Here is a 27,820-nt window from a genome sequence, read left to right on the forward strand (position 1 = left end):
ATGGAGACACACAATGCAGGAGTGGCTGCACAGGAACACACAACACACAGCACAGTAGCACAGGGCCAGGGAAACACACACAACACCACACTCAGGGAAAAAGCAATGAGGACAAGCAACAAATGAACACACGCAAGGAAGCAACATCCAAATGGACACACAGCCTGCACAGACACACATACATATCACAGACTGACACACACACACATACACACCCCACATGCCAACAGCAATGGAGCACAACAAATAGGGAAACCAAAGTGGGATGAACACAAATGGAAGGCCATGGAGACACACAACAAGCATGTGTACATCACATCAACACAAGGAACAGAGCACAACACCCACACACCATCAAAGCACACATGGCTGGCACAGTCAGTGAAATCAAACCACAGGGAGACAGCAAGGCAAACCATGTATAGGCACAAGGATGAAAGGATGAAAGGAAGGCCCTGAACTCAAACTGGGAACAGCCACACATACATACAACTACTTCACAGGAGTACACAAGCAGCACTACACACAGGGACCATCTACACACCTCAGGACTGACAAACACCAGTAAGAATCTACACACATACCCCCTCACACCAGCAGCACACAACATCAGTGCCAAACACACTGAAGGCTGCCAATACTTGACAGGAAATACACACACAAACAACCACACACCCTGGGCTCAGCCACACACATCACACACACACACACAGGGATGCCACCTCAAATGTGGAAACAAATTCAACAGATAAACACATCACCCAACTGAAACACACACAGAGCCACAACAACAACAAGAGACATGCCCTGGGCAGCTAAACTGGGGAAAGGAAATGGGAGCACAGACACAACTGGAGTGCACAACCTCATCACCCAGGAACAATGCACAGACAACATTCCACAACACACACAAGAAGTGCACCATCACAGAACAACACAGCCACAGCAAACAAACAACAGATGCACAGGCAGAACAATCACATAGCAAACATAGCATGACATCAGGGGATGCACAACAGGCAATCACAAGGCAACATACACACAGCACAGCAAGCACAACAAGCTGTGTGTGCACACCAAGCATACCAGACACACACAGACATCAGTGACAGAACAGCAACCCACACAACACCATATAGCACAGCACAAAGACAACAGCACACCCAGGAAGTGAAGCAATAACACAAACAACACACATACATCCAACACAACACCCAATAGATGCACAAGTATGGGACACAAACGACTTGACCACAGGACTGGGCAGCACACACAGTTGAACTGCATAGCAGCATCCATGACTGACAAACAGCACCAGAACCTCACACATGACCCATTGGGGAAATGCACTGAGTGACACATTGACCCTGGACAAAGAACTGCACCACAAAGCACAGAGGCGCAAATGAAGTCATGGGGAGGCACACACACATACAAACCAAGGCGACAGCTCACACCAAAGTGAAGTGTACTGCATGCCAGTAGGGGACATGGCAGGAGTGTACCATACACAAAGAGAGGGAGTGGAGACCCACAATGGGTAGGCAGCTGAAGCACAGATAGGGGATGGCATGACAACACACACAACATGTCACACTGGAGGCAAGAAGGCACCATGGGACAGCAAGGCATGAGAAAACACAACCACAATGGCAGTGGGGAGCAGCAGGTCTGCACAGACCCCACAAACAGCCACTAGACACAGGGATGTGCAACAAAACACAACACTGAATTGCCAGTTACACCATCTGCATACTCACAAGTGACAAAAACAACAAGTAGGAGTCAGACAGAACTGCAAGGACACACCAACACACTGCACAGTGCACAACATACAACTCACACATGGGCATACAACCACATCCACAGGGATGAACAATCAAAACAACAGACACACAACTCCTGGGTGACTCATGTGTGTAATTGACATTGCAGAGGCATGCACACATCAACACTCCCCGCAAACTCACCCACTTCACACTGCACAATACCTGGTCATCCAAGAGCACACATGGAAAGTAAGCCATGGGACTAGGATGACTGGCCATCACAAGATGACCACACACATACACCACTGGGCACACATATCGGAAGAACACATGATGACCCTGGACAGCCTGCCTGAAATACTGTGTGCAGAAACCCACCCTGTGCTGGCAGTGCCCCCCAACCTGACATGTGTACAATAGAGCCAACATGAACTAATCAAGTAAATAACTACTGCTAAACATTTGAAATTGACACCATTGCCACCACAAGTATCTGGGCCAAAAACAACTGAAGCCCCTGTCACCCCTGAAAAAAAGAGAGCAAGTCAGCCCAAACATTGACCATGTTGAAGTGCCACACAGACCATGTGGCACAGTAAACCATTTACACACAGCAAAATAACTTTATTCAGTAAGGGCACTGACAAAATAGACAACTGGAGCAACTGTTTTTATTCACAAATTACACAGATAGGCACCGTGAGAAGAGAAGAGTAAGGCACAAAATGCAGAGCATATCCATGAGAAGCTGCACAGGCAAGAGCAAAGCAGCAGTGAACAACAAGGCCAGTGGCCAGGGCATGGTGCAGAGCATGTCCATGAGAAGCTGCACAGGCAAGGGCAAAACAGCAGTGAACAACAAGGCCAGTGGCCAGGGCAGGGTGCAGAGTATGTCCATGAGACGCTGCACAGGCAAGGGCAAAACAGTAGTGAACAACAAGGGCAGTGGCTAGGGCAGAGTGCAGAGAATGTCCATGAGAAGCTGCACAGGCAAGGGAAAAACAGCAGTGAACAACAAGGCCAGTGGCCAGGGCAGAGTGCAGAGCATGTCCATGAGAAGCTGCACAGGCAAGGGCAAAACAGCAGTGAACAACAAGGCCAGTGGCCAGGGCAGAGTGCAGAGCATTTCCATGAAAAGCTGCACAGGGAATGTGTGTGACTGTACCTTTTCATGGCCAGCAACACAGTCAGGGGGCAACAATGTGCAGTACAGGCCCTCCTGTGTGAGACACAGGTGTGTGAGGGTGACTACCACTCAGACTTGGCTGTCAGGCAGACTGGGAGCTGGCTGTGCCTCGGGGACTGTCGGGGCACTTAAAGAGGAAGGGAGCGGAACAGCTGAGGTAGAGCGATCAGTGTCTTGGCAGGCTGGAGGGCTGCTTGGACCAGGTGGTGTAGTGGCACGTGGAGGTGGAGTCATGCAGACAGGAGTCACGGTGTGGCTGGGAGAGTGTGGAGGGGTGCCCTTCCACTTCTTGGGGATCCTAAATGGCTTGACTGACTGTGGATCAATGGGAAGTGGTGTCGGGAAAACAGGCACACTCACCACCACTGCTGCAGCAGGTGCAGGCACTGGCAGCCCCTCTGGTGATGTGCTGGACCCAGCGGAACGCTTTGCCTTGCTTCGCCTCTGTCCCCCCTTTCCCCTGTTTACTAGGTGTCACCCCTACAGTCCCCTCTGGCCCCTGCTTCACTGGGCTTGGAATGGGAGTCAAGGTGGTTGGTGATACTGCCTTTGAGCCCTTCCCAGGTGTACCCTTGGCATGCACCACCTCCTTGGTGGGCACAGACACTGTACGATTATCTTTGCGTGATGCCTTAGGGGCAGGAGAGTCCTTGGATGGGGATGCCACTGAGACATGTATGCCTGAGGTCTGCTGCTTTGCTAATTGTCCCCTGGTGTCACCTGATGAGCTTTTCTCCCTGCGCTCTGGGGTGCCTTTGGTCTTCTGTGGGGATGGTGTCTGCACACAGGACCGCTTGGGTTGTTGCTGCTGTGTGCTCCATGTGCTGTATCGTGACTTTGATGTATTTGGACCATGGTCACTATCGTCAGATGTGGCCACTGCCAGGGGGGTGGACAAAGTGACCGGAGCTGTGAGAATGTGCCTGTTGCAGGGCAGACGTCACTGTTGACAGCCTGGACTGTCTGGTGCAGCCCACCCACGTCGGAATGTATGACCTCCATGAAGGCAATCACCTGGGCCAATTTCTTGTCGTGGTCAATGAAGGAATTTAGGAGAGCTGTCTGGCCTACACACAGCTAGCGCAAAAGGTCCACAGACTCAGCACTGATGGCAGCAGGGGGGACAGGGGCAGGGGCAGCAGTGTCAGGGGTGAAGGACACTGTTCCCCTCTTACTGAGGCGGACACGGGCAGCACCAGAGGAAGTGGCTGGGAGGGTGGGCAATGGCTGCTGTGTGGTGGAAGCTGATGCAGAGTCCCCGTTCCCTGTGCCCTCCAACATGGATGCATCCCCGCTGGCATCGGATGATGTGGTGCATTGCGTCTCAGGCTGGGACTCCTCCAGCAGACTCCTGTCCCCCTCTGATGCACTGGTGACATCTGTGTCACTGGGCTCCTGGGCAGCTGCGGTGCTAGTTTCACCCCCACGGGTGTCTGTCTCCTGTCCCTCTGTAATCACAGGTGATGCTGCATGGGAGAGAGAGATGTAGGGTCAGGTCAGTGGCAAAAACAGAACAAACATATGCAAGCAATGCATGACAAAAGTTGAGCAAATCTACATGTTGCACACCACCCAGTGCAATCACATTGTGTCAACTCACTACATAGACTCAAGTAGTGCATGGAAACTGGAAACTCAGGCATGAGTGAGCCATGTGATGACCACACAGTACAACACCCTGCTTGTGGCTCTGTTAAAACAGACACACAACTAGTTCTGAGCACACCTAGGGACATGATAGGGGCACACAACGTGTTGCCAATGACAGAACTGGATGTAACAGGAGGGGACAACACAGACCCAGACTACAACATGACAGTCCACAATGGACATTAGCCCATGCCACCCACCATGTCGCACCTTGGGGACAATAAAATGCTGCACATTGCTGTAAGATATCTAGCCCTCTCCAATATGGGTGCATGCAATGGACGCATTGATGTATCCACAGTCAGATTGGGCACACTGCCGTTCCCTCCCATGGGATTTCCAAGATTACACAAATGCAGAAGAAACCTGAAGAGCACAAGAATGCAATGTGAAGGCACTGCTTCTAAATTAACTTTGTAAGTACAGGTAGGGCAAATGCATGCCACAGGCACCCAGACCAGCAGCCACTTACATGCCACAGCATCACACTACCAACATCACAGAGGCCAGGGCTGGCACAAGCTCTGTACACATGCAGCCACTCCCATCCAAAGTCAGACTCTCCAAATGCTCACCCCTGGCTTGCTGCTGATGCTCCTTCAAACGCCAGCTCAGGCTGTGTCACCGCCAAGATGCACCCCATTAGTGGTGTCATGCTGCGCCGTGCCAGACGCCCAGTGCGAGGAAGCAGCCCCAGGGTAATCTTTGCCACATTCTTTGCCAGCCGGCTGATGTCATCCCATCTCTTGTGGCAGTGGGTGTGACGTAGGATTGAGACCCCCAGGGCTCGCACCTTCGCTGCAATGGCCCTCCGCACAGCCTTACGCTGGTATACCTTGAGCTACAGGCATGGGAGACAAGAGGGAGAAATGATCAGGTATACAGTGCCATGTAACGACATCTATCAGTATAGCAGCAAGATACAACCAAATCACATATCCAACGATAGATCAATCAGAGACTATAGTACAGCCCACATGTGACCCCTGCATGGGAAAAGCTGATGTTAAAGCATGCAAGTGTGAGGGGGAACACAGTCCCTGCACATCTCACACACATGCAGGATGTCAGCACTGAAACCTGCCTGCACACATCTCCAGTCAATTGTTGGGTTGAGCAACACATACATCACATATCAACCTGTGTTGGGGGGGTGACCCACTGTGTCCAAGACTGCGCAGCCCTCAATGTCCCTACCCTGTGAATAGATAACTGTGTCATGGATGTCACATTGAGGGACATGATCTCACAAATACAAAATGCCCTTCACAAGGGCGGTTGTGTGCAATCTACAATTCTGAGATGGGCCACAACTGGAGTGCAATGTGAAAAGACTGATGTCATACTCTGTAAGTGAAGTGATGTGTCCTTGTCTTAGTAGACGGGGACTGTGCAGGCCAGCTGGGCTCACACTGAGATGGACTACAGGGGCACACACAGCCATCCAGCCAAGCAATCACTGTCCTGACTACAGCATGAACAACCTTCTGTGTCACTGTATAGTTGACAACACAACACAGGTCACTCATACTTACATGTGCAGGGAGGGAAAGCTGTGGCATTGGGTACACACACCCTCCCACTGGAGACAGCATGTCAGGCAGTGCATTACACTACTTCACACTCCCAGGCACATACTGCATCAGTCCACTACAGGTGTGGCCCCCCTGCCCTACCACAACACTGTTTAAGACTCACCACGACATTTGGGGTACCATATAGCCTTGGGTACTGTGTGAGCACCTCGTCCACCAGGACCTCCAGCTCCTCGCTCGTGATGGGACTGGCACGGATCTTCTCTGTCCTTGCCATCACTGTGGAAGTGAGACAACAGCAGGGGATTTTGGTGGCGAGGGTCCCCAGGCAGTAGTCCCTGGAGGCAGCAGCAGGTGAGGGGTGTCAGGCAGCCGTCCCTGGAGGCAGCAGCAGGTGATGGGTCTCAGGCAGCAGTCCCTGGAGGCAGCAGCAGGTGATGGGTCTCAGGCAGCAGTCCCTGGAGGCAACAGCAGGTGATGGGTCTCAGGCAGCAGTCCCTGGAGGCAGCAGCAGGTGAGGGGTCTCAGGCAGCAGTCCCTGGAGGCAGCAGCATGTGGAAATATGGATTTTTCTGACCAGTTATGTCCCCTATCTTGGACCCCAACGGTTCCATGTATAAATCACAAGTACATGTATGTTCCCTCCAGTTCCAGTTATGAAGACGCAAATACATGTGCGTCCACCGTTAACATGTCCTCTTTCAGATCCGCCATGAATAGACTGGATATTCCATTCCTAAGTATGAAAGGCCACCGGCTTTATATGGTTCACTTATGCCATTTTACAATCCAGGCAAGTAGGCCCTGATTCTGTCATCAAGCTTTTCTTGCTTTCTGCCTCTGAAGCTCCAGTCTGAGCCTGCATCTGTGACCATGAACTTTGTCTCATTCCCTGCGCGGCTCACGATGCCTGAATCAGCCTGTTGCCTGCCAAGAAACTGTATTTCACCTTCGAAATTATCTGCTCCGCTCCCTGCCCAATGCATTCCTGTCTAGTAGTTTAAGTAAACATTCTTCCAGCTACCGAGCAAAGGCCCGGCTTCTCTGTCTTTATGCAAGTAATTCATAGCCCTATTATTATGGAAGATTCCTGCCCTCGCATCTAGTGTAGACACTTAGACGCTTGTACACGCACTAACAGTCAGTATAGTCAGTATAGAATAAGATTCTACTCTAAGAGACCTCTCTTTTGGATAACATAGTTCTTTAAACATAGGATGTTAGATATGATTTGGGATTAGGTTGACTTGACCCTCCAGACATTTGTCGCCACATGTAGAGCTAAATGTCAAGTCCCCTTCACCCCCTAGTTACACGTCAATCACACGTCATGCTGCTGTGCGCGCATTTCTGCCAAGTATTTCTGCTGACATTGCGAAATTCTTTCATGGAACCACCCTATTATGACATCACACCTGATGACGTTCTTTAGTCACACCCAGTTACACCTACTTTTGCTACACTATCAATTGTTACGCCTCTTGCATTTGCTTTACTGTAATGCCTACTGTATAAAAGTGATTAATTATCAATAATGTATGTACTTCACTTCCTGAACCTTCGTGGTGATGGAACTTGGAGCAACCGATTCGAATCGTCCATTGGAATAAAGCCCATTCCGAACCTCTAATACCACGGATTCTGCCTCTTATTTATTGAGCTATTTTTATTATGTTTCTGTATCAAATTAAGTCCCGGTAATTAAATTATTTACCACATGAATGGCGCCCGAACAGGGACACTTTCTCATCTCACGCGCCGGCGGTGCGTTGCAGGCCCGGTCTCCTGCCACAGCTGGACGGACAACAACGCGTACCAGCAGGATTTCCTGTATCTCCCTCCGGTCAAGCGGGGGCGACTGAGGCTGCGATCAACACCCAGACGAGGCGGTGAGAAGTGCGAAGTATCCCGACCAGAGCCTAGCTGAGAGAGCAAGATCCGAGGTATACAGAGGCCCACCAGGTTTCCGATGTCCCGAAGTGTCCGAAGTTTTCGAGTCGAGTCCAGTCCGGTCCAGTTCAGTTCAGTTCCGTTCCGAGGCCTTCCGTTCCGAGCTACCCGGTGAGTACCATTACTGGGGAGGCGTTCTGACGTGCACATAGGTTGTGCCGGTCAAGACGGGTTTGGGTACACAAATCCGGTCTGCACTGTTTTAGCAGTGTATCTGTACTGTTTAGCAGTATATCTAGTATATCAAGTATATAAATTCAGAATAATTCAGTTAATGCCGAGTATTATGTTTAGTGATTAAGTTTCCTTAGATCGTCATCATCATCGTTGCTCATTTAAATGTTAAATGTTAAATGTTTTAATACGTTCTGCATATTGTGGTGTGAATGACTGTTCATTATCGTGTTTTATTGTATTAAGTTTGTTCAAAATCAAGTACCAGATCAGTTCTCAATATGCCGCTCTTTTCGAAATTAAGACAGTTCACAACTAGAAAAGGGGTACTCGAAGAAGCTGTTCCTATTCCTCCTAGGGACACTCCAGGGTACTTCATGTATCATAAACACGGCTTAGACGCTATATTATTTCTTGATTTATGGGTAGACTACACCAAGGAATTACCAGAAAGTCAGAGGTGGCCCGCAGCTGGGACCTGGGATGCAGAGTGCATCATGAAAGTAGAGGAAGAGTTATGGAAAAGGAAAGCCAGACAGTCACAGAAAGACGCCGTTGAGTTATGGCGCAAAGAATCTCATAGACGTACAGAAAAAGCACTCCGACAGGAAGAGAAAAATAAAGAGAATTCAAATAAAGTCCGAGAAAATCTATTAATTGAAGAAGGTACACGAGTGAAATCAGAACAAGTAGACAGACAAAGAAATGCCCTTATGAAGGGTATGTATCCCCTTCTGGCCGAGGGATTACCTAAGGCTACTCCGGGGATACCAAAAGACTTGCCACCCCCATTATTTCCAATAAAAGTACATCCTAAGGGGCATCCTAGAACCGCAGAAGATGTTTTTCTTTCCTCATATTTAGATGACGCAGCTCCCGAGTATGCTAACCCCGCCCCACATAGACCGTCGGCCGGGGAGGTTCAACGCCAAGATCCTGTATCTGTATCTCTACAACAACAAATCCTGACACAAGTTCCGGCAAGCACATCTGTTTCCACATCTGTTCCTACAGCTACTTCTATAGCTGTGTCCACACCTATAGTTGCTGTATCGCGTTCTACGAATCCTTTCACGCCCGATACCCCAGACGGGGCTACCGGAGGTGCTACCAACATTTTTTCTACGCCACCCAGAATAAATAAACGTACTTTTCAAGAGTCAGCACATCCACATACCCCCAAACTCATAAATTCCCGCACGCTTAAGGAACTTCTTATAGATTGTAGATATGACCCTGTGCCCGGCAAAGAGGACGAAATGATCATGGCATCATTACGTATCAGACGAGCCGCGGTGTATTTAGGGAAGTTACCAGGAATGACTGTGCATCTAGATAATATATATCATTTTGTCCAAACAGGGCGAGATTCTGAAAGTATTAACAGAGCTATGGAATAACAGAAAGTGGAGATACAGGGGGAACTGTTACGTTTCCTCATAAATTGTGTGATCAGAAATCAAGACCGACCGGGGGTAGACCCGGAAACAATGGAAACTCTTACCAGATGGAGCCAGAATATATCAGAAGGGAGACATGATAGGCAAAAATGTATAATAGCCATGTGCAGAAAGATCCGTAAAGAAATAGAACGCCTACACGAAGAGAGATTAGCGGTAGACCAGTTTGAACAAAACGAGGAGGAGGAAGGATCAGGACTGTCCACAGGACAGTCAGAAACCATAGCCTATGTAGGTAGAGGAAGATCTTGTAATAGTACTAGATGTTTTACTGACCCGATACGTCCGATATGTCCAGATAATAATAGGAATTTCCAAACACCTATAATAAATATAAGGTCCCCCGAGCATTCGTTCCAAGCCGCTGACAAATTACTGCGAGAACGAAGGGGTTATCATTTACTCGATTCTATGGATGAACAAGAATTAGCCAGGTCAGCCGTTCATTGGGTTGACAGTCCCGGAAAATATGGTGATGATACAGTAGCACACACATTTTTGAACCTCACCCCAGATGAACAGCGTTTAGCTGGGATTTATATGATTCAACAACTTCTTATACTATATAAAAGCCAACATTCAGATCCTGGTCCCTTACCTGATATATTGACTGAATTACTCACGAATAGATGGAGAGGTTCAGGTACTAAGCTAATTAAAGAAATACTAGAATCAAGAAAGCAGTACATTCTTTTTGTATGTCCAGAACATGTCTCACTGCCCATCAAGGAAAGACCGATGTATTACATGGACAGACAGAATCCCTTACGAGAAGTACACCCAATAAAGGGCGAGGACAATCAGTTTAAACGTGTATTTGTATATACGCCCATATCGAAAATAGAATTGTTAGAAATGAAGAAAGTGGTACCCAGTCATGACAAAGACCCAGCGGGTTTCCACCGAGAAATTAAAGACATGTTACTCATGGGAGAGTATACCTATCCCGACATTATGACAATATTAAAGGTATTAATGCCTGCTGGCATTTATGAAAAACTCAAGGAAAAAGAGTGGGAGGTGGGAGACCAAAAGATAGACTGGACAGCATTAGAAAATGAAGAAAGGGCCCGAGGTCCAGGTTCGGGGCTTGGGGACAAAACTAAAGCACTACCAGGTTTACTAGTACAGGTACTGCCGCGTTTATTAACTACAAAAAAGGAAGACTGGGGTGCAATCTCAGCCTGCAAACAAAAGCAAGATGAAGACACTAGTGATTTCTATGCCCGATTTGAAAAATGTTTTGGTATAAATAGTGGTATAAAAGCAAGTAGCGAGTCATACCCACATCTGTTTGTGACAAAATTAGTTGAAAATTCCTTGCCCCAAGTGAAGAATAGAGTATTAAAATTCGAGAGTACCTGGCAAGGTAATACCCCATCACAAATGTTACAAATGTTACAGTACCATTACAATAGAATTAGAGAGGAACAAGAACATGAACAGAAACGCATGAAAGACACGAAAATGAAAATGCTAGTCTCTCAGACAGTTCCAGCTGAAGGACATAAAAAGGGTACGACACATTCCGGTGATTCAGCAGGACCTGTAAAAGGGACATGCAACTATTGTAAACAGCCAGGACATTACATACACGATTGCCCAGTCCTGAAGCGTAATATCGCCACAGGTAAAACACAGGAAAGACCACGGCCACCTAGACAGGATCAGAATGAACAAGGAGCCCCGCAGCATGCACAGTCCATGCCAGCTCCGCAACAGTCTATACAGTTTGTGCCAGCTGCACCAGCGTTGCCTGTTGCTGCCACACAAACCACGACAGCTGTACCAGACCGCACAGTATGATTATCCTGATTATCAACGATACGCATGAACCAGCCTAGAGAGGGAAGTTGACTTACCCCTTATCGAGGTCCCTGTAGACCAAGAAGGACCTTATGTACATAGTGAATTATTAGGCCAAGATAGAAAATTTTTACTTGATACAGGGGCAAGTCGAACAACAATAAAACACAGTGAAGTTCCAGGGGCACCCCTCTCAGGCTCACAGAATATTTCCCTTGGTTTTTCAGGAAAACCTATTGTTAATGAAGTATCACAGCCTCTTCCACTTACGATAGGACCCTTGACCAGAACTACAGATTTATTGCTTACTAAATCATGTCCAGAAAACTTGTTAGGTATAAAAACACTGAAAGCTCTAGGAGCTATAATATGTTGTTCTCCGGAAGGAGTAAGATTGTTTTTACGTGATTTCAAAGGTCACTATGTGTCTCGAGACATGGATCCCCGACTGCAGACTTTACCTACACATTTATGGGCACAAGGCCCTACTGATGTTGGTTGCATGAATATTACACCATATCGAGTTACACTAAGGGCAGGAGTGGTATTACCACGAATGCGACAATACAAGTTACCACCAGATGCTGTAGTGGCTTTACTACAAATCATTGACGAGCTCATTGCCCAAGGAGTGGTTGTGGAAACAGACTCCAATGTATGTAATTCCCCGATAATTCCGATTCTTAAACGAACAGATCCAAAGGCCCCGCCAGTATATCGATTGGTTATTGATCTGCGCGAATTGAACAAATGCATTGTGCCACAATTCCCTGTGGTCCCAGATATCTCGTCATTACTGACAGCTATTGATTCTGAAGCAACATTCTTTACTGTAATTGATCTCAAGAATGCCTTTTTCAGCGTCCCTATAGATCCGGAAAGCCAATACTTGTTCGGATTTAGTTTAAATGGACGTAGCTTTAAATTCACACGCGCACCTCAAGGATTTACAGAAAGCCCCAGCATCTATAGCCAAGCACTGAAACGAGAACTCGACAGTATCCACATGCCAGTAAACACTGCCCTGCTTCAATATGTCGATGATCTGCTGATCACCGCTAGAAGCGAACCTGAATGTGAGAAAGCATCACTGACAGTTTTACAATTTCTAGCCGAAAAAGGGCACAAGGTGTCCCCTTCTAAGCTGCAATTCTGTGTCCAGCGAGTTGTTTATCTTGGACACTCGCTGTCCAAGGAGGGGAGGCAGCTTACACCCGACCGCATTCAGTTAATAGCTAGCATGCCAATACCCAAGACACAAAAGGAGGTGCGGGCTTTTATAGGCCTCACTTCATATTGTAGGCAGTGGATCCCTCAGTATGCATTTCTAGCAAAACCACTCATTCAATTGACAACACAGGAGGCAGCCACATCGACTGTTCTCCCTTGGACTCAGGAACATGCACAAGCTTTTGAAAGCCTAAAGAAAGCCTTATGCCAAGCACCGGTTTTAGCAACACCATGTTACAATAAACAGTTTACACTCTTTGTTACAGAACGCGAAGGTACTGCCTTGTCAGTACTCACACAGGAACAGGCAGGATCCCACAAACCATGTGCTTATTTTTCTAGTACATTAGATCCCGTAGCTCAGGCTTTGCCTGCATGCCTGAAATCAGTGGCAGCAACAGCTTTAGCAATCAGACAAAGCGATGCCATAGTGTTAGGACATCCATTGACAGTTCAAGTACCACATGCAGTAGAGGTTCTTGTGAATCGAACGCAAACACAACATTTGACTATAGCGCGACTTACAGGGTATGAATTAACATTGTTTCAGCCACATATAGAAATCAGACGTTGTAACACATTGAATCCTGCCACACTTTTACCCGTAATCGGAACAGACCCACTAGCTCATGACTGTATTGAAGTTATTACAATCACGACGAAACCCAGACAAGACTTGACAGATGTCCCATTGTCAGACCCAGACCTAACGTTGTATGTAGATGGTTCATGTATGAGAACAAGTACAGGAGAGTTAGTGGCCGCTTACGCAGTCACAACAGACACTGAAATCATTGAAACAAATTGCATAAATACCTTGTCCGCTCAAGCAGCAGAGCTCATCGCTCTGACACAAGCCTGTATTCAAGCCACAAATAAAAGAGTCAACATATACACTGATTCACGTTATGCATTCGGAGTTGTACATGACTTCGGCGTGCTGTGGCGAGAGAGAGGTTATTTAACTTCTCACGGTGCCCACATTCAGCACGGACCCCTCATTCATGCCTTATTAGATGCAATACATCTACCCACTGCAATATCAATTATGAAATGTAAAGCTCATACGAAAGTTACTGATATCATTTCTCAAGGCAATGATCTAGCTGACAGAACAGCTAAACAGACTGCTCAAACTCAAACATCCGACATGACAAAGACAAAAGTCCCGACGCCAACACATTGTATGACGGTTAAGGATCCCGCTCTTGATGTAATTGACATACAGACACATGCTACCCCAGACGAAATAAAGAAATGGACTGAATTAGGAGGGATCCAAACGGACCAAGGATGGATGACGAAGGAAAAATCTGTGTGGTTCCTTCCTGATTCAATGGTCCAAGTCATTATTAACACTGTACATAGTCCAGCACATCTAGGAGAAAAAGCTATGCTAGACAGCATTCAACACATTTGGTTCAACAAACATTTACGAGCAGCAGCCAAACAAAAAGTTCGTACCTGTATGATCTGTTGTCAGTTCAACCCAGGAAAAAGCATTCCCGTAGAACAGGGTGGATTTCAGCCTCCTGATCACCCTTTTGAAATCCTCCAGATGGATTATATCCAGATGGAACGATGTCGAGGATTCAAATATGTTCTCGTAGTTGTCTGTGCTCTTTCCCGTTGGACAGAGGCATACCCGGTTTCAGATTACACTGCCCCGACTACTGCCAAACAGTTAGTTCGAGAATTCTTCCCACGATACGGTTTACCACGTGTTGTCTACTCAGATAACGGCCAGCCGTTCTCATCCGAATTAATGAAACACGTTTCACTTTTGTTAGGTTATCAGTGGAAGTTTCACTGTGTCCGACACCCCGAGGCAGCAGGTCTCGTGGAAAGACATAATCAGACCCTGAAAATTAGATTGTCCAAAATATGCAGAGAGAAAGGTGTCGACTGGGTAGTAGCATTACCAGTTGCACTCTTTTACATGAGAATGGTAGCACACTCTCGAACAGGGCTATCCCCGTATGAGGTGATCTTTGGCAGACCACCAAATATGTGGGGGACGCCTATACCACGTAAAATAACTGATATTGACTGTAATATGCTGACAGATTATTTGGCTTCCTTGATGTCTGCACTACAATCTTGTCGTTCACAGGTAGCTGCAGCTTTTCCTGACAACACTGAGGTGAAACCCCATGACGTAGTTCCGGGGGACCTGGTCTTGGTGAGGAACTTTGATCGAAAGACTCAGCTGGATCCTAGGTGGAGGTCGCCGCAACTGGTCTTGCTCACCACAAGGACAGCCGTGAAGATCGAAGGCAGGAAAGGCTGGGTACATTCAAGTCATATCAAGAAATTTTATGGACTACCATCGGATGTAAATACCACACCTCGTGTGTCTTCACCCATTGACTCAAAACTTCCTTTGGTTGAAATGAGCAATAACGAACAATATAAATTAAAACTCAGGTCTAATCAGTCAGGCAATTTGATTGTTTAAGTCCTCTCCAAGGTGAAGCGGTTGAATTTGTCTCTGACATGTATCCCTTAGACCTGAATAGAGAAAAAACCCGAAAAATGTTGAAACGACATGCATACTGTAAATCACTGCGTAGTCATTGCACAGTGACGTTATTAATTTTGTTTTTCTTAGGTCTTTTAATAATTATTGCAAGTATATTGTTGCACATATATTATCCTATTTCTAGACATGTTTATAATGTTACTGCTGAACATTCTTTTAGTGAATTACCTCCGCATGAGTTGTCTTATAGATTTGCGCTGCGCAATAATACGTTTATTAGTATGTTACATCATTCCCATCAGGTTAGCAATGCTACAAATTGTTGGATATGTGGCCGACTCCCTCCCTATCAGAATTATAAAGGAATTCTACCTCTTTTTCCATACCCGTTCACACACAACGGCTCCTGTGGAGCATGGTTTAGTTTAATTAATTCCCTAGATTCAAATTCTGCAGTTTATCAAGACAACTGGGTATGGGGAAATTTAAACTTAGTTTTACTTAAAGTCTGCTACCCTAACAAGGAGGGACTTCCCAAGAGAACAGGAACTGATCTAGAAAATGAAGTTTATGGATTAGGTAATTTTACGCCTAATCTTATGATCCTAAATATCGAATCCGAAGCTACTCCAATTTTGCCCGCCATGTCAGTATTTCCAGTAAAAGGTGAATTATGTGTAAGAAAGAATGGTTCCATACATATGGGCCATAGTAGATGCACCACTGTAATAGAATTCAGTGATCAAGGCAAGTCGACATTTAGAGCTTCCCGCCATTCCTATTTTATATGTGGTCAGACGGCATATGTACGTTTGCCTCTAGATTGGGATGGTACCTGCTACATTGGATTCCTTTTGCCACCTGTTTTCCTAGCTCCTCCCGATTATCACAGAAATACTCATTTAGTACACAATAGAGAAAGGAGAGATCTCCCAATAGTCGATTACACTGAAACAGCATGGGAAAAATACACAGATTTCAATAAAGGTCTCTTTCCCTATATAGGTACCGTTACTAATAGTAAGCTGATACGTAGATTAACTAGAACCCTTGAAGCAGTAGTGAATGAAACTATTTCCGCCTTAGGCAATTTAACAGAAGAGCAGTCTGCTATGCGGATTGTTGTGCTTCAAAATCGTCTTGTCCTTGACGTCATCCTGGCCGATAGGGGCGGAGCTTGTAGGGTCATCGGATCAAGTTGTTGCATTTTCATACCAGAAAATTCGCCATCTGTATATAAAGCCATAACTCGCCTTCATAAGATTGTAAGCCAGATACACCAGAATCCAGGCACCTGGACTTGGTCCGGTTGGTTTTGGAGTGTATTATCTACCTTTGGATGGAAGGTCCTATCCTTCCTAGGTATTGGCTTTCTCATATTATTCAGTTGCTGTCTATGCCTACAATGTGGACCAGCGATTTGTGGTCTGTGTGCCACATCGTGTATTCCATCACCAAGATTTCATTCGTCCCAGAAGAAAAAAGAAGAACAAATGATGCTATATGAACAGATCAATGGATTGATGAAGATTGATATCTCTTGACGGGCAAGTAGGGGACAAGGAGGGAATGTGGAAATATGGATTTTTCTGACCAGTTATGTCCCCTATCTTGGACCCCAACGGTTCCATGTATAAATCACAAGTACATGTATGTTCCCTCCAGTTCCAGTTATGAAGACGCAAATACATGTGCGTCCACCGTTAACATGTCCTCTTTCAGATCCGCCATGAATAGACTGGATATTCCATTCCTAAGTATGAAAGGCCACCGGCTTTATATGGTTCACTTATGCCATTTTACAATCCAGGCAAGTAGGCCCTGATTCTGTCATCAAGCTTTTCTTGCTTTCTGCCTCTGAAGCTCCAGTCTGAGCCTGCATCTGTGACCATGAACTTTGTCTCATTCCCTGCGCGGCTCACGATGCCTGACATCAGCCTGTTGCCTGCCAAGAAACTGTATTTCACCTTCGAAATTATCTGCTCCGCTCCCTGCCCAATGCATTCCTGTCTAGTAGTTTAAGTAAACATTCTTCCAGCTACCGAGCAAAGGCCCGGCTTCTCTGTCTTTATGCAAGTAATTCATAGCCCTATTATTATGGAAGATTCCTGCCCTCGCATCTAGTGTAGACACTTAGACGCTTGTACACGCACTAACAGTCAGTATAGTCAGTATAGAATAAGATTCTACTCTAAGAGACCTCTCTTTTGGATAACATAGTTCTTTAAACATAGGATGTTAGATATGATTTGGGATTAGGTTGACTTGACCCTCCAGACATCTGTCGCCACATGTAGAGCTAAATGTCAAGTCCCCTTCACCCCCTAGTTACACGTCAATCACACGTCATGCTGCTGTGCGCGCATTTCTGCCAAGTATTTCTGCTGACATTGCGAAATTCTTTCATGGAACCACCCTATTATGACATCACACCTGATGACGTTCTTTAGTCACACCCAGTTACACCTACTTTTGCTACACTATCAATTGTTACGCCTCTTGCATTTGCTTTACTGTAATGCCTATTGTATAAAAGTGATTAATTATCAATAATGTATGTACTTCACTTCCTGAACCTTCGTGGTGATGGAACTTGGAGCAACCGATTCGAATCGTCCATTGGAATAAAGCCCATTCCGAACCTCTAATACCACGGATTCTGCCTCTTATTTATTGAGCTATTTTTATTATGTTTCTGTATCAAATTAAGTCCCGGTAATTAAATTATTTACCACAAGCAGGTGAGGGGTCTCAGGCAGTAGTCCCTGGAGGCAGCAGCAGGTGATGGGTATCAGGCAGCAGTCCCTGGAGGCAGCAGCAGGTGAGGGGTCTCAGGCAGCAGGCTCTGTGAGCAGTGGCAATGTGAGGTTCACTTCCACATATATAGCCCCCTCGGGTCGTTTCAAAGGTGCCAAGCTGCAGCAATTGGTGGTCCATGTCTGCCTCTTTCAAATGCAGCCAATGACCGCCTCTGCGGTGGCGGAGCACGCCTACCGCGATCTTCAAAATGTTATCATGCCACCGCTATCGAGTTTCCCATTGGCTCTTTGGTGAACTCCATGGCGGTGTAACACCGCTGGGGCCCGGGGTGCGCTACCGCGATGGTGCATCTTTCAAATGCAGCCAATGACCGCCTCCGTGGTGGCGGAGCACGCCTACCACGATCTTCAAAATTGCATCATGCCACCACTATCGAGCTTCCCATTGGCTCTCTGATGAACTCCATGGCGGTGTAACACCGCTGGGGCCCGGGGTGCACTACCGCGATGGTGCATCTTTCAAATGCAGCCAATGACCGCCTCCGCGGTGGCGGAGCACGCCTACCGCGATCTTCAAAATTGCATCATGCCACCGCTATCGAGCTTCCCATTGGCTCTAGGGTGATCTCCATGGCGGTGTAACACCGCTGGGGCCCGGGATGCACTACCGCGATTTTAGTGCCGGAGCATGCCAACCGCCATTTCCACATGTCTCCAATCCTATGAGTACTGCACTGGTGTGAATGGGGGTGCTGGTGACACACCGCCGGTGCCAGGCGGTAGCTACCGCGATATGGGTGTCATGCATTGACATGAGGTACCGCCATTGAGGCGGTGGAGCATGCCAACCACCATATGGGCATGTCTACATGCCTATGAGTACCGCACTGGTGTGAATGGGGGTGCTGGTGACACACCCCCGGTGCCAGGCGGTAGCTACCGCGATATGGGTGCCATGCATTGACACGAGGCACTGCCATTTAGGCGACGGAGCATGCCAACCGCCATATGGGCATGTCTACATGCCTATGAGTACTGCACTTGTGTGAATGGAGGTGCTGGGGACACACTGCTGGTGCCAGGCGGTAGCTACAGTGATATGGGTGCCATGCCATGGCGATGTCCATCTCTCACACATCAACAGTGCATAGTGCCAACACGTTCAATGTCACATCACTGTGCACACAATGCCAATGTTTAATTTACTCCACTGATGGCTACACATGCCATGTTTGTGAGTGTGTTATGTACATTTGTTTGTACCCACTCACATGTCACTTGAGGATTTGATGTTGGTGGAGGCAGGACAGTGTAGTCCTGGACTGTACAATGTGTACACATGTCAATGTGTTGAGGTCCAGTGACAATCACAGCAATGCTCGTTTCGATGAATGTTGATCTAATTAGCATTGCCTCTCATATCTGCTCATGAACACATTCCAGTGCCGACTGTGGTCATTATGTGGTGGATGTGTGCCAGGTTTTTATGACGCATCAAGGTGTGACCGGTACAGCAGCTAGGTAGGAGACAGTGGTTTTGATTAGTTACACATATGCTGGATGATAGGCTCCCAGGCGTGCACAACTGTACTGTGGCCATATCCCTTTGTGTATTCACATAGCCAAAGGTGGTGTTTGAGGTACTTGTCTTGTGTAAGTTGACACGTGTGCCTTTTGTGTAGCTGAAGGTGTCCCTCCATGTAAGCTGGTCTGTTAGTCACTCTAGATGTCAGTCATTGTTGTCGTTGTGTCATCCTGAACGTGATATGCTGTGCACATCTCTTGGTGTATTGTATTGACATGTGTCCACTATCAACTCCAATAGGAGGAGGCCAAATTTGATTCGCCACTTGACGGTGCTGGAGGGCATGGAGGATGTTGCGATCATACAGAAATGCCGCCTGGACAGAGCCACCCTGAAAACCCTTTGTGATCTGTTGGAGCCCCACCTGCAGCCACCCTGGACATATCCAACAGCTTTCACCCCTACTTATAAGTTGATGGCAGCCCTGCATTTTTTTGCAACAGGATCGTTCCAGGAGACTGTGGCGAGTGCTGGTGGGATGTCACAAACGATGTTCAGCATGGTGCTGCGTGATGTACTGTCCGCCTGATGCTATACAAGGACAGATACATCCATTTCCCCAGGGGTGCTGAATTGCCAGCTGTGAAGGGAGACTTCTATACCCTTGGACAAATCCCCATTGTTGTTGGGGCCATTAATTGCACCTATGTCGCTCTTGTGCCACCACAGGCAAGTGAGCACATTTACCGCAATCGCAAGCATTACCACTCCATCAATGCCTGGCAGATATGACCATCTCGCAGGAGTGTGTGCCAAATTCCCAGGCTCGGCCCACGACTCCTACATCCTGAGGAACAGCATAGTGCCCTAGCTGATGGCTAATCTTCTTCCAGAGCGTGCATGGATTGTGGGTGAGTATGCATAGTCGTGTGGCGTGCTGTGTGTGTGACCTGGTCCCCTGAGACTCTGCGACATTGCAATGTCTATTTGTGTTTGTCATACCTAGGTGACTCTGCATATCCCAACCGTCCCTGGTTGCTGAGCCCACTGCGGAATCCCAGGTCCCCGGCGGAAGTCCGCTACAATGAGGCCCATGAGAGGACACGTCGTGTAGTGGAGCGCACTTTTGGCCTGCTCAAGTCACGTTTCCGTTGCCTGGGCAAGACCGGAGGTGCACTGGCATACTCGCCCGGGAAGGTGTGTCAGATTGTTGTTGCATGCTGCATGCTCCACAACCTAGCCATTCGCAGGGAGATTCCCCTGCTCCTGGATGATGGTGAGGACCCAAGGCCCCAGCCTGCAAACCAAGCCGTGTCCAGTGATGAGGACAGTGGAGAGGAGGAAGGTGTTGACCTGCATGAACAGCTCATCACCCGCTACTTCACTTGATGGAGGGTGGCAATATGCAACATACCCATTGTCTGATGTGATTGCTGTTGTCGTGAAGGGACATGTGAGAATTGTAGCATCAGCCAGTTGTAGACTCCGTGGTGGTTGGAAATGTTTCTAGGACATGTCATTTGGGAACATCAACGGGACATGTATGTTGACACTTGGGGGCCATTGTGACATGTGCATGTTGGGTTATCCTGGTGTTTGGGCTTGTGTGATGTCTGTGATGCCACACCCAGACCAGTGACAGTTGTTCTGTTGTGTTTCCCTAGGTGCCTTCGACCTCTCCTTGCCCACATACAGCCCATGGTCCGGGTACATTATGATCATGTTGAAGACTGTTCACCCTGCAATAAAGACGGAACAGAAACATGTGTGTGAGGATATTTTATTTACTATGGTGAGATGCAAGGGGGTGTACATTTACATTGGGGGGGTGAGTTGACAGTTGTGGTAGATGAGGTGGTCGAGTAGTACGAGTGGTGACCCAGTCGAACAGGCAGATGCCATTCACAAGGCAGTGTGGGATAGGACAGTCCAAAGAGTCAATGCAGTGGTGGAGAGGGTTGCCATCATGGCTGGCTCCGTGACTTTGGCGGGGGCCCTGCTGCAGGGCCAGTGGGGTCTGGGGACTCACCCCTCTCTGTGGGCGCAGGGGAGGATGGTGAACTGTCAGTGTGCAGCCCACCAGAGGGAGGCGGAGGTGTTGTCTGGGGCACATGCCTGTCCCTCTGTACCGCCACTTGCTGGCCCACGAATTGTCTCATGCGTCTGTCGATGGACCTCATCAGCAGGAGGAGCTTGTGCAACAGATCGTCTGACCGGCCCGTTCGTCCCTGGGACTGTTCGTATGCTCCCAGGACTCTGGTGATGTGTTCCAGGGAGTGGGTCCCAGCCTCCTGGTGTCCCTGGGTGACCCTGCCACTCCCACCTGCCCTGCTGACAGGGACCTGTTGCCTCACCACTGTGGGCACCCACATCCTCTCCTTGCCCTCCTCCATGGGTTGTGTGTGCGGGGCATCCTCTAGGACAGAGAGGGTGTTGCCGGCAGCACTGGTGGTGGTGATGGTGGTGGCTGTGGCTGCACAGGCCGTGACAGCAGGCGTCTGCTGTGGATTTGATGTTGCCGCAGATGTGGTGGGGAGGAAGCTGGGGTCCTGGGACCTTTTGCTCCCTGGCACACCAGATGGGCCAGCCTCGAGCTCATCGTCCACGGAATCCTGGGAGTCAACATCCGAGAGTCCTTGTACCGGGGGTGGAGACTGGCTCTGCAGTTTGCTGGTGTTGTCCTCTGCAGTGAGTTCTTGGTCACCTGTGGGTCAGATGGGAAATGGTCATTGCAGTGCACCCGTCAAGCTTTGGGTTAGCTGTGTGTCATTCACATTTTGTACACTGCACAATTGACATATCATAACATTGTTGACTGTGTGCAGTACTGTGCTCCCTGACATGATACAGTGGTACAAGCATTACTTGTCCATGTTGCGAGGTGTCAGGGCATACCATGCGAACCGTGTCCAATTGAGGTTTACTGGGACATATTGACATCTAGGTATGGCTCTTTCTGCAATGTGAGGGCTGGTGTTGTCATATGGCACCATTTAATTTGGGGAAAATATGTGGGTGCACATACTGGCTACCTACCTGTGAGTTTGTTTGTTGTACTGCAATGGCTTCCAACTGCTCCTGGGTGGGGGGGATCCATCCTGCTGAGGTGTGGGACACAGGGAATGTTGGGAGTTATAGTGCAGCACTCCCAGCCACAAACACCCTCCTAGGGAAGATGGCTACCTACCTGTAAGTTTGATGAGGGTTGTGTAATTGCTGACACATGCTTCTGGGTGGATTTGGGGGACTGCTCAATCCTGCTGAGGTGTGGAACAGGGGGCATGGTGAGAGTAGTAGTGCAGGCCCTCCACCCCCAGACACCCTCATTGTAAAGATGGCTACCTACCTGTAAGTTTGTTTGCTGTACTGCAATGGCTTCCAACTGCTCCTGGGTGGGGTGGGGGAGGGATCCATCCTGCTGAGGTGTGGGACACAGGGAATGTTGGGAGTAGTAGTGCAGCACTCCCAGCCACAAACACTCTCCTAGGGAAGATGGCCACCTACCTGTAAGTTTGATTAGGGTTGTGTAATGGCTGACACATGCTTCTGGGTGGGGTGGGGGAGTGCTCCATCCTGCTGAGGTGTGGGACGGGGGCATGGTGGGAGTAGTAGTGCAGGCCCTCCACCCCCAGACACCCTCATTGTAAAGATGGCTACCTACCTGTAAGTTTGTTTGTTGTACTGCAATGGCTTCCAACTGCTCCTGGGTGGGGTGGGGGAGGGATCCATCTTGCTAGGCTGTGGGACAGGGGGCATGGTGGGAGTAGTAGTGCAGGCCCTCCACCCCCAGACACCCTCATTGTACAGATGGCTACCTACCTGTAAGTTTGTTTGTTGTACTGCAATGGCTTCCAACTGCTCCTGGGTGGGGTGGGAGAGGGATACATCTTGCTAGGCTGTGGGACAGGGGGCATGGTGGGAGTAGTAGTGCAGGCCCTCAACCCCCAGACACCCTCATTGTACAGATGGCTACCTACCTGTAAGTTTGTTTGTTGTACTGCAATGGCTTCCAACTGCTCCTGAGTGGAGTGGGGGAGTGCTCCATCCTGCTGAGGTGTGGGACGGGGCATGGTGGGAGTAGTAGTGCAGGCCCTCCAACCACAGACTCCCTCATTGTAAAGATGGCTACCTACCTGTAAGTTTGTTTGCTGTACTGCAATGGCTTCCAACTGTTCCTGGGTGGGGTGGGGGAGGGATCCATCCTGCTGAGGTGTGGGACACAGGGAATGTTGGGAGTATTAGTGCAGCACTCCCAGCCACAAACACCCTCCTAGGGAAAAAGGCTACCTACCTGTAAGTTTGATGAGGGTTGTGTAATGGCTGACACATACTTCTGGGTGGGGTGGGGGAGTGCTCCATCCTGCTGAGGTGTGGGACGGGGGCATGGTGGGAGTAGTAGTGCAGGCCCTCCACCCCCAGACACCCTCATTGTAAAGATGGCTACCTACCTGTAAGTTTGTTTGTTGTACTGCAATGGCTTCCAACTGCTCTTGGGTGGGGGGTGAGGGATCCATCCTGCTCAGGTGTGGGCCAGGGGGCCTGGTGGTTGTTGTAGTGCTGTCTGCCTGTACACATGCCCCCATGGTTATGTTGTTAGCTATGTTTGTGGTGAATGGGAGTGGGTGTATGTTGGATCTCTCCAACCCCAGCTCCAGCGCCAATGACATCCTGCCATCGCAAGCCCTGTGCGACTCCCTCGCCACCTTCTTTCACCGAAAAATCACCGACATCCATGACAGTTTCAAACCGTGGACAACCCCTGCGGGCCCGACGCACCAGACCCACCGCACCCCACCGTCCACGACTCCCTGACAACCTGGGCCAAAGTGAGCATCGAGGACACTATCAAGACCATGGGCACAATCCACTCCGGATCCCCATCCGACCCTCTCCCACACCACATCCTCAACAAAGCCGGCAATTCCATCGCACCCCACCTGCGCAACATCATCAACCTCTCCTTCGAGACCGCTACCTTCCCTGAGAACTGGAAGCACGCAGAGATCAACGCCCTACTGAAGAAACCCAAGGCGGATCTGAACGACCTCAAGAACTTCCGGCCCATCTCCCTGCTTCTGTTCCCAGCAAAGGTCATCATGAAGATAGTTAACATCCAGCTCACCCGTCACCTCGAAGACACCAACATCCTGGACCCCTCCCAATCAGGATTCCACAGCAACCGCAGCATCGAGACCGCCCTTATCGCCGCCACAGACGACATCAGGATCCTTCTAGACAATGGCGAGACGGCGGCCCTCATCCTCCTGGATCTCTCTGCCAATTTCGACACCGTCTGCCACCGCACAATACACACATGCCGCCAAAACGCAGGGATCCAGGAGAAGGCCTTGGACTGGACCACCTCCTTCCTCTCCGGCAGAACTCAGAGAGTCTGCCTCCCCCCGTTCCGGTCCGAGGCCTACGAGATCATCTGCGGTGTCCCACAGGGTTCCTCCCTCAGCCCGACGCTGTTCAACGTCTACATGGCACCACTAGCACGCATCGCCCGACAGCACGACCTCAACATAATCTCCTATGCCGACGACACACAGCTGATACTCTCCCTCACCAAGGACCCTCTCACCGCCAAATCCAACCTCCACCAGGGAATGAAGGCCATCACCGACTGGATGAAGGAAAGCCGACTTAAGCTGAACTCAGACAAGACGAAGATCCTCATCCTCGGGTCCAACCCCTCAGCATGGGACGACTCCTGGTGGCCCGCATCACTGGGGACCCCCCCGGCCCCTACCGACCACGCATGCAACCTGGGAGTCATCCTCGACTCAAAACTCACCATGACCAAACAAGTCAATGCAGTGTCCTCCACCTGCTTCAACACCCTCCGCATGCTCAGCAAGATCTACAGATGGATCCCGACAAACACAAGGAAAACAGTCACCCAGGCCCTAGTCAGCAGCAGACTCGACTACGGAAACGCCCTCTACGCCGGAGCCTCGTCCAAGCTCATCAACAGACTGCAAAGAATCCAGAACGCCTCGGCATGCCTGATCTTCGACGTCCCGCGGCGCAACCACATCACCCCCCACCTGAGGAACCTGCACTGGCTCCGCGTTGACAGAAGAATCTCCTTCAAGCTCCTGATCCATGCACACAAGGCACTCCACAAAACCGGCCCAGCCTATCTCAACAGCCGACTCTCCTTCTACATACCCAAGAGGAAACTCCCCTCCGCTGACCACGCCCTGGCCACGGTCCCGCGCATCCGTAAAACCACTTCGGGAGGCAGGTCCTTCTCCCACCGTGCCGCCAAGACCTGGAACACCCTCCCCCTCTACCTACGACAAACCGAAGACCTGCTGACCTTCAGGAGACAACTCAAGACCTGGCTTTTCGACCAGTAGCAGCAGCACCCCCCCAGCGCCTTGAAACCCTTACAGGTAAGTAGTGCACTTTACAAATTAACTGATTGATTGATTGATTGATCTGTGAGCCATGTTTTTGTGAGTGTGGGGTGCAGATGGATGGTGGGTGTCCTAGGTGGTGTAGCTTTGTAGTTGTGCAGGACAGTACATAGCAGAGTGGCGGTAGTCATTTGTTTGTACTTACCAGCCTCCACTCCCCCGGCTACTCCTGTGAGACTCTCTGGATGCAGTATGGCAAGCACCTTCTCCTCCCATTGTGTGAATGTTTTTAGTGGAATGGGAGGGCCACCACCAGTCCTCTGATCCTGCTCACGGTTCTTGCTCCTCCACTCCTTGACCACCCTCTTCAGGTCATGCCACCGCTTCATGATCTCCTTTTTTGATCTTGGGGTGGTCCCTACTGAATTGACCCTTTGGACTATCCTAGCCAACATTTGTGTCCTTGTAGCTAATGGTGTCTGCTGGACCAGGGTACCAATAAGCAGTGGTTCCACTCTGACTATCTCATCTACCATGACCTTCAACTCACTCTCAGTGAATTTGGGCATTTTCTGTGTGGCCATGGTGTGTGGTGTGCAAACTGATTGTGGGTGCAGGGGTGTGAGTGGTGGTTGTGGTTGTGGTGTGTATGGTGTGTGTTGTGCAGGGGGGTTAGTTGTGCTGGTTTGGAGGTGGTGGTGGTGCTGTGTGTGGTGTGGCTGGGGATGTTGTGTCCTTTGCCTCTCCTGTCAGCTGGGGTATGTGTCCCTTCTCTCCTGGAGTTTTGCAAGGAATTGTGGTCAGTGAAGGGGCTGGTTTTATACACAGCTATGTGGGTGTGTCCAATTGGGGTGTTGCTGACAGGTGTGTTGTCCTGGGATTTTAATGTTTCGTTTTGCCATGTGGTTGGTCATTGGGGTGTATTTTGTGTATTTGGGAGGCATGTCTAGTTTTCTGTGTGCACTTTTTGGCCTTCTTGTGGGGGTTTGGCTATGTCCGCCATATTTTTGACGGTTCGTCCGCCACGGTGGCTGTGCTTCTGCTCTTCCCCTGGCTCTCCCATTCATTCCATTGTGTGACCGCGGCGGTCGGTGATGGAGGTACGTACCACGGGACCGTCTGGGATATACTAATTTCCGGGGCGGTGTCTCCGCTATACTTGCGGCGGGTTGTTGTTTTTCCGCCGCGATTCCGATCACCACGGATGGATTTTGTGTCCATCTCCACCCGCTACGGGCGGTTATTCTGGGAAAAGTACCGCAGTGGTTGTTTTTTTGGGCGGTTAATGCTCATTTGTCCGCCGGTTTTCCCACGGGGCCGGCGGGCGGTTGTTTTCCGCTTCCATGGCGGTCGGGGTGTTTTTCCGCCCTACATCCTAATGGACCTCTCAGTGTCATTTTTAGAACAAGCAGCAAACAAACCCAGTAAGATATGTGCCAATTTGTGCAATGCCAGCTGAGAAACACAGTGTTCCTGTGTCTCCAGGACAGAACAGGTTTGTGTAAGCTTGTCTTCTACTCCCCCATTTTTATAAACATGTAATGACAGGGCCTAACATTAGGTGACTGTTCATAGGTATTTGAGGCTACAGTTTGGATCTTGATGATGTAAATGAGCATATCAGGAAACCTAGGAATGTTATGCTTGTGACCTTGTCATAGCACACATGTACCCATGTTGATACATGTGTCAAAACACATTAATGTATGTGTGTTAGTACTTAATCTATTATTTTACAACAAACCGTTCCCCTTTCTTTTAAAAATGCATTTTTGTGTTCAGTACTCCTTTCTGATTGCAACTTTACTGTTAATGCCAAATTATTAACACTGTTGTTTTGGTTGCCTCCTAATACATATCTATCCAGTTGTTCAACTGTTTAAACAATCTTACAGAGTTGTTTTAATATGTTCTATTTAATCTGTGTAA

This window comes from Triturus cristatus, chromosome 8 (assembly GCF_964204655.1).
Source record: "Triturus cristatus chromosome 8, aTriCri1.1, whole genome shotgun sequence".
Lineage (NCBI taxonomy): Eukaryota > Metazoa > Chordata > Amphibia > Caudata > Salamandridae > Triturus > Triturus cristatus.